The 14,015-nt window shown below is 34.3% G+C and overlaps 1 protein-coding gene across 1 annotated transcript in view; it reads right to left on the bottom strand.

Moving 5' to 3' along the window:
• nahoda (DOMON-like domain-containing protein nahoda) overlaps positions 1 to 14,015 on the bottom strand; it is a 314,096-nt gene that overhangs the window by 165,940 nt on the left and 134,141 nt on the right. Inside the window, exon 2 of the mRNA XM_085942871.1 lies at positions 7,999 to 8,043. The gene's annotated coding sequence lies outside the window, so the exon portion shown is untranslated. The remainder of the gene's footprint in view (positions 1 to 7,998; positions 8,044 to 14,015) is intronic.

Here is a 14,015-nt window from a genome sequence, read left to right as displayed (position 1 = left end):
TCTACACGCCGTGAAAAATTCGTTTGATTGTATAACCACTATAACCCAAAAACAGCCAGTGAACATAAGACATCAACGCATGGTCAAATACTAAACTTCCAAATAATATTATTTATCGTTACAATACCCATATGTACGCACCAAACCAATGGTAAAATTCATTTATTTCATAGCACTGAAGCTGAATCGCTAACCCAAAATTTACAAAATATTAATATATACATACACCCAAACACATCAACACAAACAAAACCATATGTTTATTCACATACCTATTTTCTGGCGGTAACATTTTTTGTAATAAGATTATATTGTGTTTACCTTGACAGGTATCGTTGTTTCTTATTTGAAGGGAGGTAATTTATGTGAAATGATTAATTACCTGCGGTATTTCACACCGATTTTTAAGAACATACATTCTACTGATGACTTACGTATGTAATTTTACTCAAAGGTAAACCAATCAATATATTTGTAAAGCTCTACAAAAATCTACTAATGTAGATTTACCTGAATAGATTCGGATCCTTCCGATTAGCATGACATTCTCAACTCAGTGAATAAATGTGAATGAAACTGCTCCTGATAATTATTCAATTATTTTGAGTATTTACCTACTACATAAATTAAGTTTTATTCAGTGTCGGGTTTAGGGGCGAAGAAACCTAACGTACTGATTTTGATCTCCCCCGTTATGATAAAAATTAATTAAAAAACATAAAATCCAACTATTTTATATGACTCATTAAACAAAGTTACCTAGTAAAAAATATCAAGTATTTTTATCCCAGAAACACTGTTTTTTTATCTCTTTTAATTCCTTTAAGAGATAATAATAGCACTGTATTGTACACGTTCATGGATATAATTGAGCCAACAGTGTGTATTTTAAACTATCGCGATAGTAACTAAATAAATGTCTCGCCAATATCATTATTCAAGAGTAAACGAGACGCGATGTTATCATTGTATGGAACTATTTGAAAGCTCGTGAAAATCGGTTAACCTCAAAATGAGTCTCTGCAGGGTAGTTCGTTTTTTTACCGGCAGGTTCGCTACTATCGTTCTACTGCGCAGGCGCGGGTATTGCACGGTCCAATTGTCGCGTGAAAACTTTACGACAATACGTGTTTATACGTGCATTTTTTTGTTATGGCCGCGATAATACGTACTGTCAGCAGTAAGTCTATGCACGTGGAAACGGGGTATAATATTAGTGGTTTATTTTTGTGTACCAGGACCTGCATATCGTGAAGTGGTCATATTATGTGGTCATTTAATAGCAATACTTTGGGTAATATTTTATACTCAATCAGTTAGAAGTAGGTACTCATCTTTTAGAATTTGGGATTATTAGATAATTGTATAACTATTTGAATTATTTCGAGGTCCCCTTTTACATTTTATGACGAATCGACTGTGTCATTTGCGTCAAAGAAAATTTCCGCTGGTTTTATTTCATTTAAAACAATGTAAGCATTAATTCAACAAAAAGTTGACAGTTAACACCATTAAATATAATAGGTAATGCAATTCTACTTAATGATTTGATAATAAGTAGATACCTACATTAAAAACATTTAAAATTCACATTTAAAAAAATGATTTCCTTAAAGTATTATTTGTATATTATAAAATGATTGATTTTTTTTATTGCCAAAAAATGTATGGTACAATAAATAATTATATTCCACACGTCTCAATGATTGATTCGACCATGAGATGGTTAAGTTTAAGAGTGTGAAACTATTTACAATAATAATTGTATCGATCAATATTCTGAACTGTATCCCATTCACCTGCTTCAAATATAAATTAGGACGTCAACACTATTAATTGCGTATAAAATGGCCTCATATACACAAATATTGAAACGATTGTTGGGATACATATTTCAAAATGTCACGGTCATCGCCATTAAACTCTTGCAAAAGTCAAAATTTTCGACGAAAAATCGAGCTGGCTCGGGTAAACAATGTGGCAAAACTGGTTATCGGATGGACATAGCAGTATTTTGAATTTTTTTGCTATATTTGTTCACTAATAGCAACGCGACTACGTGATGGACTGTGAAAGAATTATAAAAAACGTCCGTAATGTGAGGCGTTTGCGTATCGAATTATTGGAATTAGTCAAGCATCATATTTTTATCCTACACTGAATTTTATTTGTCTTCGAATTTTATATTTCGGAAAATGTATGCATATACTTAAGTACTATTCTAGGGTCGTTGACGTCGAAAACAACCTTCTGTGTGAACAATTTCTTTTATTCAACGAATAATTCACAAGATTTCAGAAAATAATATTATATATATTGAATAGAGGCATTTATCGCACTGGAAAGAGCTGCCATATAAATGGGACTCCAGGTCAATCAAGAAAAAACAAAATACATGCCTGCAAGTGAGGCTCCTTCAAGCTAACCACTCATGATTGACATGTATCAGTTCGAAAGGGTCGACGAGTTCATATATCTGGGATCACGCATTACCCCTCAAAACGACATCAGCCAAGAAGTTAGCAGAAGGATTACTCTGGTAAACAAATCTTACTACTCTCAAAGAAAACTAAGATAAAGCTATACAAACCCTCATCAGACTCATATTAACCTATGGGTCGGAATGCTGGGCTTTATCAAAAAAAGATGAGAGGAAGCTGGATATCTTTGAAAGAAAGATATTAAGAAGAGTCTTCGGAGCTGTATGTGAGGAGGATGGCACGTGGCGAGGAAGGTACAACCATGAATTATATGCGTTGTATGAAGACCCCCCCTGTAGTCTCACACGTGAAAGTGTGGCAACTTCGTTGGGCAGGCCATTTCTCAAGGATGGAAGACACCCAACCACCAAAGAACCTTCTCTTCAACAGAACAGAAGAGAAAAGGAGGGTCAGGAGACTGTGGTGGCTGGACTGTATAGAAAGAGATACAGCATCCCTGAGACTGAGGCGGTGGTGGGAGTTTGCTGCAGACACAAAGGAGTGGAGACGTTTCCTGGAGGCGGCCAAGACCCACATTGGGTTGTAGTGCCGATGATGATTATATATTGAATATACTTACATAAAACACCTCAAGCTCAAATATATAGGGACCTCCTTGAAAAAAATCTTTTTTGAAAAAATACGATGGTGTTTTCAAATTATGTATGTTCTCAAATCTTGTGAATTAATCGTTGAATAAAAGAAACAGTTTATTAAATTATTTGCAAGTGCAAGTACGTTATAACTAAAAATTGTAGTGACACGGGCGTCGGTTAGTAATTATGTCACTTAATTGATACCTTGATTTAAAACACAAAAACCAATAGTCAACATTAATGCAATTTGATAAGCATTTCATGTAAGATCTACTAGTTAAATTCGTCGTATTAAGTAGGATGGTCATAGCGGTAAAGCAAGCACATTGTCGCAAATCCAATGGTTACAGGCCCAAGTCCTGTCGGGCATATTTATTTTTAAATTCTAGTAGATCTTATATAATATATGAGGTATTTTCAAATTATGTAGGTATATGCAGCCTTCTATATATAAGTTAATTCTAAATGTATCAAAGTCAATCAATAGCTAAAAATATAGTTATTTGGGATATCTTTGGAAACCTGAACAATATATTTACGTAATAGAAAATATATGACATTATCATAAAATAGTATATAGTAGTAAGTATATTAGAGGTGGGAAAACTGGTCGCTTTTGAAGACTAAGTATACTTACTACTACTACCAGTATAAAAAAATACTTAGTAAGTATCAAAACTTATTCAAAAATACTTACTAGTATTTGGAATACTATATAGAGCGTTTGGCGTGCGTAGTCTCATACTAAATTGGAACTAAAACTTAACTCCATATTAGTATTTGAAATATCGACATCAATAGAATCGCTAAAAATACACTGAGCTGGTCTTTACGAAAATTTCCATTTATTATAAAATTTTAAACACATTTAAAATTTATGAGTTGTTTTTATGTTATGTTATAATATTCTGTTAACAAAAAATGAATAACAATGATTTTTGTATTGTAAACTGCGTCACCTCAGTCACTCACCGCATTTCCGAGAGAATAATATGCTGCTACAGAAAATTTATGACCTATTGTTCATACATAAGATGATGTCATTCGCATGCATAGACTAATAAATTAAAATATAATTGTATTCGAGTGCGCATTTATTGTCAATAGTATTGAAAGTTTACTAACTAGCCAGCGACTCGCGATGATATCATCACAAGTTTATTGGGCCACACGTACTGAGTATGGGTAGTTTCATCTTTCATTTTTCTATTGGATATAATAATTTTCTGAGAAGTGTTTTCAAAATGATGTGTGCTCAATACATAATTAGAATGTTACATTCTTAAATCTTGTGAATTATTCGTTGAATAAAAAAAATTGTTAATTAAACATTATGTAGATATCTATTTATCCATACAAATAATAAATAATTTAAATAGGTTATTTTAAAGAACGCCCTTCTAAAATATTTCAAATGTGAGTTAGAATAGTTCTGCATTCAGACGGCCTGTATAATGTATATAACGGGTAATATACAAAAAGGCTTTTTGAGGGAGACAGAAAATTAAAATTTTGTAGTTAATAGCTTATATTTTTATATTTTATCACGTAGCTCATTATAGGTACCTATTCGATACACATTCCATTAAGACGATACATCAGTGAAACGGAAAATAATTTTCAACTATAGCCGCGACGAATTCTGGACACGCTGGCATTCGGAGAGCGAACGTCGAGGTGTCAATACGTCAATTTATTTCGTGATGGCGACGGGGGTATTAATTCTTAAATCGTGTAAAGTTGACTAAAAACTTTACCCATTTACTTGAAAAAAAAACATGTCAGTGAATACATTATTATTGTTACTAATAGAACAATAAACAGAACATTAAATGGACGCATGTTGGATTTATATGACAAATTATATTTCATTCGGCATGCGTCACTTGCACTCGCGACCTGCAAGCCACGATCTTTTTAGACCATGCCTCAACTGAAGTGTAGCCTTAAGGCGTAAAAGCCACTTAACGCAGCAAGTGGGGCTCTCGTGCAAAATTTCACAAGTGGCGCGTAAATCATCGAAAATACGACGTAATCAAATACACCAGCGCACACTGGATTTGACGACGCATTATGCGCGCCCGCCCCATGAGTCATCGTTTTTTGGCTTCTCGGCGATACGAATGAACGAAAATACAATGTGGTCCATTCATTGAACGCGGCGAGCAAAATCACGCTCTGGAAGCGTCGTCGATCGACGGGCGAGAAGCCATTATTTAATAACAGAGAACTCATTGTTTAATTTTATTGCGTGTCCGATATTTCGCTGGTAGAATAATGTCATCGTGAATATTAATTACAAGCACCGAAATAATATAATATTTTTATTGCTTTGTTATGAGAGACGCTGATAATAATAATTATTTTGTGCTTCTTGGGCCCCTTATTACATAGGTGAAGGGTAATGCGCGGGTGGGAGGGGGCCTACTCAGTAGTGAGCGCGTCGAGCGCTTTTTTGGTGGGCTTTATGCCTAAGGGTCGCAATAATTGTCTCGTAGTTTTTGAGAAAATGCAATATTTCGCATTGTTTATTTTCCACGTATGCTATGTACGTATTTAATGATACGAGTACCTAACCTAATAAAGTTTTATCTCAAGGTGGTAAGTCATTGTATAGAATTTATTTGTTCTGATATTTTTGACATTATGACTGATTTATTACGGTTTTTTAGTGTTGTAAAATAATCTGAACATGTCTAGGTGCCTGATGAATGAAAAGGCTTAATTGTATTTAAAAAAAGATTGCGAGTATGTATTTATGGTTAATAACTGAAGAAAAAGAGCAGATGTTTGAACAAAATAGAAGATATATCTACAGATGTATCGTATTTTTCCAGGAAACTATACATTGAAAAATATGCAACACGTTCATTTATAACAATGAAAGTGCATATCATAATACCGTACTCAGCGATCACTTTTCTTTTCGCGAATTCCGCAGTAAAATGAAAATTTGCATGCAATTAAAAAAGAACGAACATTGCATGGTAATCAACGCTTTTGGTCAGCAAAACGCGCGCATTGATTTTTTTAATATGCATAGATTAAAAATGATATATTGCCGAGAAATAAAAAATAATTACTTTCAATAAAATAAAATAATATATATAACACTTTCGTTACGCAGACAAGCGTGTAAATGGAGCGTTATGAATAATTATTATTATAAATCTATTTCAGAAAAAAAAATTATTATATTTCAAAAAATATACATCTTAATAATTTCAACTATTATGATGCATGCCTTTTTTAATATTCATGATATTCGCTTTAATATATACATAATTCAATACTCATTTATAGACTTAGGTCGCACGATATAGTGTGCCGAAATTTAGTAAGAAGATACATACAATTAGAGTTGGGTTTCGGGAATTTCCCGACGGGAATTCTCGAGAAATTTTCGAGATTTTCCATTCCGAATCTCGAGAATTGAAATTTTTAACATTTCGGGAAATCCCGAGATCTCGACAATCTTCTCTCGGGATTCGGGATTTCTTTATTATCAAATATTAATTGAAAAAATGATTTTCTATATGAAAAAAGTGGACAGAAAACACAAAACGTTCAAAGACTGATCGGGCATTTAACACAGTTAAGCCAACGTCGACTCAAAATGAGCGCAATTTTTGCAACATCAGGGAATTTTGTGTCTCAAAAGCGTACGCGATTGCCAGACGCAGCGATTGACAGTCTGTGTTTTTTGAAATTCTATTTAATCTATTAATGTTTTGAATTATTTTTGTTTTCCTACTTCTATTTTGTTTGTCTTCTTACATAAATAAAAAAAAGTCTGTTTTTGCACTGATTTTAGGATTGTTACAGGTTTTTTTTTTAATTATTAGATCTTTAAATGTGTTGCAGTGTATAAAACCTTTCCAAATTGTCGCGGAACACCTATTCAGGTTCGGCGGAACATAGTTTGGGAAACCCTGCATTATTTAATGAAAAATCATCATCGGGGATAAAGCCCATTTTTGGTTAAATCACTTGGTATAATTGCCGCATTTGGAATAATTAAAAACCACATATTATTCTTGAAATACATTTACATCCGCAAAAATGAACAGTTTGGTGTGGTTAATTATCTGGAGGTGTAATTGGATTTTTAGTAAATTTTTTTGGTATTTTTTTTAAATGAAAATGGCAATGCAGTTACTGTAAGTGGAGAACGCTACAGAAACATGAAGGCATGAATTAAATGATTTTGATCTGGATGAAATGTGGTTCCAACAAGATGGTGCAACATACGAGTACCATACAGTTCTTGACACAACCTACTTATTGAAAGAAAAATTTGGTATATATATATCTTGTTTGATAACTTCAGAAATTATAAAATATATAAAACAAATCACTTTGACATAATTGACACATCGGAGGTTTAAACAGTTAAAGCCGGCTAAAACGCAACTATGATCCAACGTCTCAAAATATTAAATCCAATCTACTCATCCTTTGGCAAATCACTTTCGATGGATGTTACGTGTAAAACGTCTCCATTTTGCATAACAGACATGACGATTTTTCGGTTGGCATACCGCACGATCGCAGCTCAGGTGTGACAAATGCACCAAATTAATAGCAACCCGATAGCATGGCATTTTAAATTCCGAACCAGTTCGCTTAGATTCAAAAGAAGAAGAATTTGACACTTTCTACGAGCGGCACACGGTTAGGCAACGCACACACGCAACATTAAATCGATAGCTATTAATAAATTGACATTAGTGAGTTACAACTTACAATATTATAAAATATGAAGGTGAAATCTCACATACGGTATACATAGTTTTAATTATAATGTCAGTATAACGACATTTACATGTATATATTTAACAGATCGATATAACCAAACCGTAAATCAATGCGTATGTCAAATTAATAATAAAAAAAACGAATGAAATAATTTGTTCACTTACCGGTTTTTTTAAAATGATTGATTCACTGTTGACGTATTGAGCTATCTGAAAAACGAAGAAGAAAATCATTAATAATACATACCGATATTTTTTTAACACATTTAAAAAATATTAGTCAATATTGTAGTTTTGATCAGTTGAAAATGTCCCTCTGAGGCGGACGAAACCGGTCCTAATCTATTGATTAAAAGTGAAATAAGTACTACAAAAAAAAAACAATACAATGCAGTTCCACCATGAATTGACAGTTAACAAAATTAAAGAAATTATTAGTCAATAGGTGTCTACATAATATAACTTAAAACTGAAATATGACATAGTGCAGTAGTCTTTCAAACTTTTTCGTTTCACGGCGGGTTTCATGCGCTGACGGGTTTGGAGACCCCCTTTCGAACATTTTCTCTGTGCGATAAAATACAAGTATTACAGATAGGTACAGTAATGGTATATTTTTTTCAGGAATGCTTAATTCTCTAATTGTTTTTTTTACACTCAGATTGTGAAAAATATGTAATATCTTTTGAAGATATTCAAATTTAATTATAAAGCGACTGTTTAATCTGCATCAGTGGGTCTATTCTATACACAAAGCGGCTATCGTCGACCATCGATGGTAGTTTATAATATTTATGTATTAAGTTATTATAATCGTTACAATAAGTTAGCCGTTATCAAAACTGTCTATCTCGCTCTAAAAGTTAAGACAGTTAAGAGAGGGAGTTAGCACATTTCGACAGTTAACTTATTGTTACAATTAACTTCCTAAATACATACGTCTTCAAACTGTGTTCCGCGGCACCTCTCTGGGGATTCCGTGAGTCAAAATAAAAATTCGCAAGTCAAAAGTACTTTTGTAATTTCGTTAGTATAGTAGCGCTTTATTTTAAAATCTCCTATTATATTCTTACATGCATATTCTGTGTCTTTCTAATGCGCTTTTGCGCTAACAAATTATGTAAAAAAGAGAGCACACCCCAGTCACCAAATATAATGCAAGGGTAGGAGACAACTGGAGAATGAGTTGATGCTACTAGTGAATGAATTACTTACATTAATTGTATGTTGAAAAAAAATAACAAAAAACACAAAATTTTTCTTTAATTGTCTTTGCATAAAGTAACTATAACACATTGATCTACTTTGAATATTATTTAAGATATATTTTTCAAAGGATGGGATGGGGTGGGGTTCCGTGAGTCGACAAAGTTTGAAGGCCACTGGAATAGACCCACAGAGACCTACCACTCACTCATAGCACGGTGTCCTAAAATACACAACTTGTGTGATGGATGCACTGCATTTTTCAAATCGTGGAACCAGTCTCTCCAAGTCACCACACCAACAACTGAATAATACCTACATAAGAGATAAATTATTATTGATAATCTGTTTCCAACCATTAAGCTCCATTCATATGGACAACATGCTTAATACTCAAGCAATGTTAAACACAGTTTTAAGTGTAATACTATATCATAAACGCATTGGGCTTGGTTATTATGCATTTCTTGCCCTGGTCTAGGTACATAATTTCAGCCAGATATCCAAAAATGTGATATTTGTAGTTTGGGGTTACATATACATGGATGCCAAAAATGTCGCAGGTATTTAACCGACAGCTTCAAGAATTTCCTGTAAAATAATATTCATTATATTTGGTAGTGAATATATAGGAGAGGTTTACAAAACGACAATCTTAGGCCCGTTTCAGACGGGACACCGGTGTCGCGTTCGATATTATAATATAGGAGGCCTTTGTATTCGAATAAAGGGGGCGTTGTATTATGTTTATGGACGCCCCAGAGCTAATGAGTCAACGCATAATTTCGCGTTATAATTAAGAACATAAAACTGGCTGAACAAGTGTATCGGCGGCTTGAGAATGTGGCGGCCGACGGTAAAGTGTACCTGACACGCGTTGACTCATTAGCTCTGCGGCATTCATAAACATAATACAAAAGCCCCTTTATTCGAATACAAAGGCCTCCTATAGTATAACGAGCGCGACAACGGTGTGCCGTCTGAAACGGGCCTTAGACTATAGATACATCTACGAATGCATTTCACCAGGGCCGCACCAATGGTGTTTTCCATTTCTAATATACATATTATTATATTGTAATAAAAATTATTGAGAACTTCTTTGCTGTCCATAAAAATAATTCATTAAAATAATGCCCAGTCAAATATTATAACTTAATTACTCAGTTAATGTACTGAGTATATTATACAATTAAATGTTTGTAGATTCTATTTATGGCAATTGTGGTAAGATACTAAACCGTTCTATTGAGGCTTTGAGAGAATACTTTTCAGTATATTTGTATACAATTAGTTTACGCAATTAAATTGATTATACGAGTATCATTATATTTTTAATCAGGAGTATTTTGCCGCTCCATTAATCTTGCCGCCCGGGTACCCTCGCTTAGCACGTCCCTATATTACACCTAGATGACTGGACTCGTACACTGAGCTTTTAGGACTAAGACAACCAGACGCCAGGACAATTGGGCGCCGCACTGTTGAATGAAATAAATAGACGTTCCTTACGATTTTATACAGAAAGTAGACAAGAAATTTATCTACCACTTAGTAGTTTTAATTCATGCTCTTAACATAATGTTTTATTGCATATTAAAAATTATTATGAATGAGGCTTTTTATAAAAATAAAAGAACTCTCTTGAACTTAAACATACCATGCATAATTAAATCAATATTCACGTGTGCATATTTAAATTCTCAACAAGTAAATAATAATAAAATAATTTAAATATAAATAATAATATTAAATATATATTTAAAAAACCTATAATTCACAAACGTCTATTTATTTTCGAGTTTCATTCGTTTGCGTGGCGCTCAGTTGTCCCAGCGCCGAATCGTCCTAGACCCGAGCTCCTATCCCTATAGGATGACGAGCTACCACTATTGTACAGTTGGTACACACCTGTATTCTTTTTAATATTTCAATGACCTTTTTATATTGAGTGAGTGTCCTCAGTTTTTTTTTTCATATGAGTAGGTTCAATAAATGCAAATTTTAATTTAGATTTTTAATCTGAATACGATTTATAATATGGTTTCAGATTTTGCATAATTTATTCAAATTTTAAAATAACTCCAATTCGCTACATCTATATTATACTTATTATTCGAAATGAATTCTAAATATTTAAATGGGATTATTCTGTTTGAATACCAAAACGGGCTTTCAATAATAAAATGAAATTACGTAGCGTCGTTATATAAACTAGCTTATTATGTAGTCAGAAATGCTGCTAATTTTAGAGAGTTTTAGGTTTTAGCACGTCTAACAAAAGTGATTTTATTATAATGTACACATTGACCGACCATAACTATTTAACAGCTCTGGCAATACTGTTAACTTAACGACGAGGTGCCAAATAGATAATGGTCGAATTTAACTTAGGTATATTATGCACTTTAGAATAAATACCAAATGTCGATAATATCTACTAGTACAATTAATAGTGGTGCCAATATGAAATGCATGAAAATTATGCTTACAGCCAAATGGATTGTAAATTGCCGGGAACATTTCAAAAAATATCCCTAATCCTATTAAGAGTCCCTGACTCTGATCTCGGTTAAAGTACAACTGAATTTAAAGTCCACTTACCCGATTGACACTTACCACCTGCACCGCGATTTCCTAACTATCGTCTCGTGTGGCACCAGACGACATGACGTCATTGTGACGTCAGCCAATACACGCTCGAGTGGGCGGCGAGACGATAGTTAGGAAATCGGGCTGCTGGTACAAGTTTGATTTTTGTTTTCTGATAGGTACAGTGACGTCCCGTGGCGGTAGGCAGATTGAGCGTCGCTTGGGTGCGGCAGTTACTCGAAGGGCGGCAAATCGAGGAGAATTATTTGGAATATATTATAGAAATAGCTACCTAAACTTAGTAATAACGAAAATATATTTCCATTAAAAAAATCAGCTCACTGGTTTTATCGGGTTCGCGATATCTAGTTTACTTCCGTTGCCCTTCGACGTACTTGGTGACCAAAAACGACACGTGCAGATTTTCGAATAATTAGTCTGATATTGTATTAGTAATGTATCCATACAACACATTTCTTAGATATTGGACTCATGAAAGGATGATACTTTATAAAAATGAGGCGGCTTTTTGGTGCTGCCTAGGAGCGGCATTTTATCTAGGGACGTCACTGGATAGGTAAGGAAAATAAAAAAATGCTCTCGACTTGGATTATTTAAGTAAAATATCTGTTGATGCCAAAGCCGTCCGCACGAAAAAAAAATTTGTAACGTTAAAGTTTCGTTCAAATTTAAGGCATTGTACCCATGGCCCCCATATGGGGGGGCTGACAGGGCTTTAGCCTAGGGGCCCGGGTTCAGGGGGGCCCGGCATGGCATGTCAACTACATAATTGAGATAAACACACATCTTAAATATGCCCTAATAGTAAAAAAAGTAGCCTGCGGCGATAATTTACTTCGAAGTTATTACCATTTTAAAATATAAGTATCGTCGTGCGATGCAATTTTTGGTTATTGTGTGTTGATACTCGACAACTCCATAATTAGATGTGTTAAAAATCGCTAAAAATAAACTGAATTTTTATTGACCTCGAACACCATTTAGAAAACGCCACTGTAGAGCGTCAGACTGCCTTTAACCTTCGTGATAGCTAGGGGGTGCCAAAGATCCTGGCCTGGGGGCCCGCTTCAGGATGTGGGGGCCATGATTGTACCACAATGTATGCAACGTCCTCCTGAACATCACATCTATCAAAGAGCTGCGAATAGCTTGTCCCAATGAGGATATTAAATCCTTTGCCTATAGTATGACCATGATTTGATACATTTTCTCAATAAAGACGATTTCGCGAAATATTTGATCATATGTTTAATCTACCACTGTATTATTAAAGTTTTGTTAATACGAAATATTTAATGAAACTATGTAGGTATAACACAATACATTATATTATTATGTTTATTACTACGTTTAATATTTTTTCTTTTGTACAAATGTATTTGTAACTAACTAATAACTAGGCTAATACATAAAATTCTAAATTCCAGTCGAATTAACTGTAATCTATCGTTAAATATTACCTAACAAAGATGTAGAGAAAAACATGCATTCCGCTCGTCAGATCGACTATTCAAAAATAAAATAGCGCATGTCGCAAAACCAGTTTATAAGCAAAACACCAATAAATTTCTTCGCTGAATACGCATTCTTATAAATCGAGGCATGAAACATTTAGAATAAAAATTACTGCCGATTCTCGGTGAAATAATCTTATCTTGGAAAATGAAAAGAATTTCATAACACAAGAGTACTAGGAAGCGATCATATTATTGCATTGTGTGTGTAATTATAATTTCTGCATTGAATTTTCATACAAATGTGAATCGTGCGATATTGAAGTATTGTTGTTTAAAATAAAAATATCTATCTACATAACATACTATTGTGACCTACACACTTATTATATTTAAGATTTCTATATTCTAAACATACACAACTGTGATAAGTAACCATTCTTTTCACGGAGGCCACGTAAAATACCGAAACCTTTTCGGGGTCGCGTTTGCATACATATTACATTTTAGTCATCATCATCATCATCAGCCGGGGTCAATCCACTACTGGATGAAGGCCTCCCCAAACTTCTTCCAAGTCTCTCGGTCCTGTGTCTGGATTGACGAACTTTATCAGTTCGTCAATCCAGCGGCTTTTAGGGCGACCTTGTGGCCGTTTCGTGCTCCTTTGGTACCATTGGATGACGGCATTTGTCCAACGGCCGTCCTTTCGGCGAGCAATGTGCCCCGCCCATCTCCATTTCAGCTGTTTGGCAACGTCTATTACATCGCGTACACCTGTCTGCTTCCTAACCCATTCGTTTCTCTTACGGTCCTTTCGCGTGATGCCCAACATACACCTATCTATGCCTCGCTGTGCGACACTTAGGCTTTGGCCATCTCTCGTGTTGAAGGTCCACGTCTCGCAGC

Source organism: Rhyacophila brunnea, unplaced genomic scaffold (genome assembly GCF_057557595.1).
Source record: "Rhyacophila brunnea isolate RB1 unplaced genomic scaffold, BYU_Rbru_1.0 scaffold_15, whole genome shotgun sequence".
Classification (NCBI taxonomy): domain Eukaryota; kingdom Metazoa; phylum Arthropoda; class Insecta; order Trichoptera; family Rhyacophilidae; genus Rhyacophila; species Rhyacophila brunnea.
Note: the sequence above shows the minus strand (reverse complement) of the source record. Positions and strands in the feature narration are given on the sequence as shown.